Genomic DNA, 6000 nt, shown 5'->3' on the forward strand with positions numbered 1-6000 from the left:
CCGGGCATCCCTATTGTCATCTGCCTACACGCTACCGTTTTAAACCTTTGTAGTTAATTGTACGCTCTTCTCTGCAACTTCTAACGTGAAATTCCCACGAGAGTTGATACTCTGGGACAGCCTTAATCTCACCTTATACTATACGTACTGTGGCACAAGAACCTTCGTTGATTGGTGCCGCATATAATTCCGATGCATTTTCAGGTGATTTAAGTAGACAGTTATGGCTGTTGTGTGATAAATGCAGTTCTTTAATCTGCAGGGACGAACCAGCAGTATGCTTACCACTGTTTCTGACACGACGGTATCGCGAGTATAATACACTCAAAGAACGGCAACATTTATAAATTTACATACCTTCACATTAGTGTATGTAAGCTGCGCTTTTTAACCGTAAATAACGCTAATCATGTGTGTTTGAATCATGTGTGTTCAATCTTGAACTATTCGTTGTTTGCCTCACTTCCAGTATGTTTCTGTATACGTTTATTTCGACCGTTTTAAACCTTTGTAGTTAATTGTACGCTCTTCTCTGCAACTTCTAACGTGAAATTCCCACGAGAGTTGATACTCTGGGACAGCCTTAATGTCACCTTATACTATACGTACTGTGGCGCCGACGACAAATACAATAACAACACTCGAATATACTTGAACGGCAAGAGCCGAGCAGACGAGGATGTTTTGATCATTTTTTTTTGTCATTTCAACGTGTACCAATGACAGTATAAAAAATTGGAAAGGCAATATACACTTCACTGCTAAACGTAATGTTATACATGCTGTAACGTGACGTCTGACGTCACTGTTAGGCGAAACCAGGTTTGCTCTTGTAAGCTTCAGTAGTACTCTTGATGTGAACTTTAGGTATCACGTAACTTTAATCCAGTTCAATTCGGTTGATTGAAATATTTTTACATAGTACTTACATTTTACACACAGCTAACAGGATCCGCAGACAAGTTTAGGCGTCATGTTAGCATTGTTTAGGGCAAATTGCCGTTATTTAGGATTACTTTCCGTCACCTGGGCAAAGAGCGCCGGCTATACATAATGAAAATACTAGAATATTCATGTTTGCAAGCTTTACGGGCCTTAGAGCGTATTCTGTGCCAATGCTACAGCACAGAGAGACGTATCAGATGGGAACTCTAGCTCAGCTGGTTCAACGTGTCAAGGAATGTCTACAAGCGGTACTCGTGAAAACATCAGTTGGTAATGCAGCTATACCGTGCGTGTTAGGTATACACCGGCGTGTTCGACGAGTTCAGTCTACCGTACGGTGTTCGGTCGTCCTGCAGAGGTCTGACCACCGAACATCGTATAGGTCATAAAACCGTATCTTGCGCGGTGTGTTTCAGATATTCCAGCAGAAGTTCTTGTTGGGCTGTAGTTGGTGCATGTTACTCAAGCACTAAAGCGCCAAACAGACGACACAAGAAGAGACACGGACGAGCGCTCGTCCGTGCCTATATATTCTTATTCTCTTTCTTTGAACGGCTTGGCTAACTTTAGCTGTAACACCTTATATATACGCTCCGACCGTCTCTCGTCAATGTCTGATGGGAGGGTTTTGTGTCACGAAAGCAGCGAGTGCGTCGGGGCATTCTTTCGTTGGCGTTTGACTGATATAAGCGGACGCAATTTATGGTTCTCGAATTGTATACGGGGCTGGAGCTGTATACGTCAACGCGGCGGGACACGCTACTGTCCAATCGCGGTGGGCTGAGCGATGACCGATAAGTGAGGTTTGCTCGCCGGCGGTTGGCCGTTACGTAGTATACTTGTTTAGTATATAGCTGTTTAACATGCACCGCGTAACGTTGTCCTTGTGTGGTCGGGTTGGTCCCGCTCACCCGAAGCCGCCGCAAAGTCCTCTATATAAACTAGTCGGCCCGGTTTTTTTGCGGTTCGCGAAAGCGCCGTTCACTCGGGATAGCGCTTTCCCGATTAGCGGCTGCAGCTGCAGGTGTGTATGCGTGCATATGCGAAGCCTCATTAATACGTGCGTAGTTTTCTATTCCTAAATGCAGCCCGGGGCTCACGCATTGAGCTACCCATGTATACAATGGACTGTGCGCTAGTGCCACATGGGCGTCCCGGGCTACGAATGCGCGTTTGGTGTTGCGATTTTATTGATTATAGATTTTTTTAGCAATGCTTGCGAGAACGTTCGCCCGCCCAAATAAATAACGTGCAAAGAAAGTTTGTCTTATAGTGTAAAGAGGGCACCACAGCGTGCGCTGCTATACACAATACCTGTTATCACGAACAATTGCGAAATCCTCTGTTCTTTAAAGTACAGTCCTTTTGAAGTAGCAGCTGAGGTATGATATTTTTCGATTTGCCATTTTTCCCACGTTAAATGAAACTCAATACCTTCTAAAGCTTAGAAACAAAAAATCGTAATCCCCACTGCGCGCTGGAATAATTTACCACGAGACTTGTTTCTGCGGAAGAATTCTGGTTTTGGTGTCTGGATGGGCATGTGCGTCATGACGTCACGATCGCGACGTCGTGACGTTATAACTCGATCCGTTCCTGTGATTGGTGCTGCTGCCACACGCGAGCGCAGCACGAAGAAACGCGTCAGCAATTTCATTCATTCATTCATTCATTCATTCATTCATTCATTCATTCATTCATTCATTCATTCATTCATTCATTCATTCATTCATTCGTGAGCAGCGCCGTAATACTTAGCCTTACCGCCACACGATCACGTAAACAAATTGCGCTCAGAGCCACGATGTCACGGTAATGTCAATGACACACCGCCATTTTGAAGGCACACCGGTCGGTGTACAGCTCAGTGGTGGCCATGGCGCTGCACTGCCGAATACGGGGCTGCGGCTTCGATGCCGACTGCCGAAACCGCCCGCATTCCAGTAGGTGGGGAACGCGAAAAAATGCTGCCTGCATTAGGTACACAGGTTGCGACGCTGAAGAGGTGGTCAGAATTAATCCAGACCCTTCCAGTACGGCTTCCCTCATAAGTCGTCACTCGCTGATTACTTTCCGGGCGCCACACTGCAGAATATATTTAGAAGCGTTTTTGATGAGAGCGTTAGTATCAAATTAAGATATGTAATAAATATTTTCCCCGAGTTTCATATATTTGCTGAGTGCCACCCTCTTATTGTGCGAAAAGCGAACGGCAGAAGTTCTGCAACTTCGAAAGTATTTCAGCGTACTTTATTTAAGAAAAAAACAATGTTCGGCATTTTGCTGCGAGCGGTTTGGTTGACCACGTGGCACGAGTGTGCTATACAAGCGAGCCGGCACCACCGACCTTTCGTTCCACGCTACCGTGTAAAAAAGCTATGTGCCTTCGCCGGCCGTCCATTCGACCGTCACGCTCGCCTGACCTTTGACCCTCAATCGGCGATTGTTGCGCTGACCCTTCGACGTCGTCGTCTCTGATGCGCCTGGTGCATAGAGAGAAGGGGCCATCGCCGCGCTCCCTTTTGTGTTCCCGTATATGCTCCAGAACACCAGCGACCTCCGGTTAGTCGCGCCCCCTGTCCGAAAACCTTCGGAGCTCCTCTCCATAATACCGTGTTTACTCGCCTTGAATTCGAACTCGTTTAGGAAACAGCACACAGTTGGGCGAACGGAGTTTGGTGGGTCGCGTTAAGCGTAAAAGAAATATCCGGCCGCTGTATTAGAGGATGGGTGCGACGGGAAGGGAAACGTAGTCGACGAATGGAGGCGGAAATGAGCCGGAGCATAGCCTTCGAGATCTGCGGGCGCTTGCGGGATTCACCTCTCGATCTCCGAGGCCGCGATTGGAGCGATGATGGTTGTAGCGGTTAGGTTGCGCAGGCCAGGGGCAATTTGAGGTCGCTGAGAAAAACCTTCTTCCTGCGGTGAGCTTAAGTTAAACTGCTGCTCCTAGAGATGCTGCTAACGGATGACTACTGGTTTTCGTGTCAATTTGTGCGTCGATTGAGTGATTGATTGATTGATTGATTGATTGATTGATTGATTGCGTTTAACGTTCCAAAGCAATGTTCATTCCATCTACGAGGTGTTGTAGTGAAGGGCTGCGGATACACGGGCGTCTCCTATTCGAACGCGCTCGTCGTTGCATGTATGTGCGTGCAAGTGTGCGGGCGGCATACCCACGTGTTCGTGCGTGTCTTTGTGCGTTGTTTGTACGTTTGTGGATGTTATTGTGCATTTCTGTGTGTGTATGCATGTTTGTATGTGACATAACGGGACATTGATAGCGCGGGTTATTTCTTTATATGTGTCTGTCACTGTTGGCGTGTTTGTATCTCTGTGCCTGCGTGCGTTTCTCCCAGTGTGTGTGCGCGTCTCTCTTTGTGTATGCTTGTGTGTGCCCGCCTTCGACTGATGCAGGCAAATCGAAGCTTGGATAAATGTCGGCTTTGAGCCCGCCCCAACGCCGCGTATGTTTTGTGCAAGTGCATATTTCCGCATAGTTTTCAAAAGACTTGTTTTAGGTGGAACAGTGCATTCAAACGAGTAAAAAAAAAACAGTCTCTGCCTACATTTGCCACCGTAGCATCGTCTCAAGATTGCGTTTTCTTATCCCAATTTTCCGATATGCCGTACTTTGACTTTGGTAGTTATGTAGACAGCGTAACATAGCTGCAATATAGCTTTCTTTCTGATTAATATGTCATCGCATAAGTGTTGAAATACTCGCTCGCGCATTCTCAGTCCACCTTCGCGCTTTTCTGGCGCTCAAATCCATATATAAGGGTGACATAGTCTAATAAGGAGTAAGATACTCACCTGTTGCAAATCGTCTGGAGGGAAGTGATCTTCAACTCGGTGTTTCAAACTGAGTCGTGAAATCAAAATAAACGAAGGTGGAGTCAACCCGTTTCGCTGGCGACGTTGAGGAAGCGTGCTGTCCCTTTAAAAAAGAGGTGCCAAGGAATCACTGGGCGTTGTCTCGAAAGTATATAGTCGAGGCAGGAATGAATGAGCTGGCGGGGTAAGCAAAGGTGAGGCGCGCGGAAGTCACCGAAAGCAGCCACGTTGGGTAAAAATAGAACGAAGCTGATTTAATAAGAGGACGATGTGGTTGTGTAAGAAAGGCGGAAGCGATTCGATTCGTTGTAAATTCAAGATGGTACAGACGTCTTTTCTTTCCCTGCCAGTTGAATTAATTCGAAACGAGAGTGGTTCGGTTCATATAGCATTCCGCTTCCGAACTGCAAGATCGCCGGCTCGATTTGAGGCTACGCGACGGTCGCATGCCGATGAGAGCAGGAGTGCTGTTCTGGGCATTTTTTTTTTCACTGCGAAACTTTACTATAGAGCGAACCCAGGCGCTGTGATCGTCCGGTTACCATGGGAACGATATATGCGTCGTAAATGGGTTTGCCTAGTCATTCTGACTGTGACCTCATCTGTTCTTGTGACGTCATTTGTTTACGCTTTAGTTTGCTAATTGTCCAGACACGCGTGTGGTGAGACCTCAGTAAGACTTAAAGAACTTCGATGAAGTAGCAAACGTCATTGCGGCGTTAAATAAACTTAACTGGATTGAATTTTAGTTAGGCGTCCCATTCACAAGAGCGCATACCGTCGCGGTGGCTGAGTGGCATGTGTGACGTTCTGCAAACTGACAACGAAGTTGCGGGTTCGGTTACCGACCGCAACGACGGGGTCATTCCGATGGCGGCGAAAACGTGCTGGTTTGATTGAGTGTACGTCAAAAAACCGAGCGGTTTAAACCGCAGCACTTCCACTACGGTGACCCTCGTTACTTACTGCACAGCGTTTTTGAACATAAACCTTATGAATTCACAGACAAATTAAGTAGGCTGTGCCTGGTGCCACTATTTCGGTAGGCATAGTGGATTCAACGCAGAGGGACACACGAGGGACAGAAATGTCAGACACAAAAAAAGTTGTTCATCAATTCCTGTCGCTTCCGGTCCAGCGTTCAATGGTCAAGCAGTGTAGACAAAAGCGCTGGGCATCGTCTCTGGTAGCTCCTGGAACTTTGGACCGTCAACT

At 46.9% G+C, this 6000-nt stretch overlaps 1 protein-coding gene across 5 annotated transcripts in view; it reads left to right on the top strand.

The window, feature by feature from the left end:
• LOC135901975 (uncharacterized) overlaps positions 1-6000 on the top strand; it is a 210699-nt gene that overhangs the window by 6955 nt on the left and 197744 nt on the right. The gene's annotated exons all lie outside the window — the stretch shown is intronic.

Source organism: Dermacentor albipictus, chromosome 9, assembly GCF_038994185.2.
Source record: "Dermacentor albipictus isolate Rhodes 1998 colony chromosome 9, USDA_Dalb.pri_finalv2, whole genome shotgun sequence".
In the NCBI taxonomy this organism is placed as follows: Eukaryota; Metazoa; Arthropoda; class Arachnida; order Ixodida; family Ixodidae; genus Dermacentor; species Dermacentor albipictus.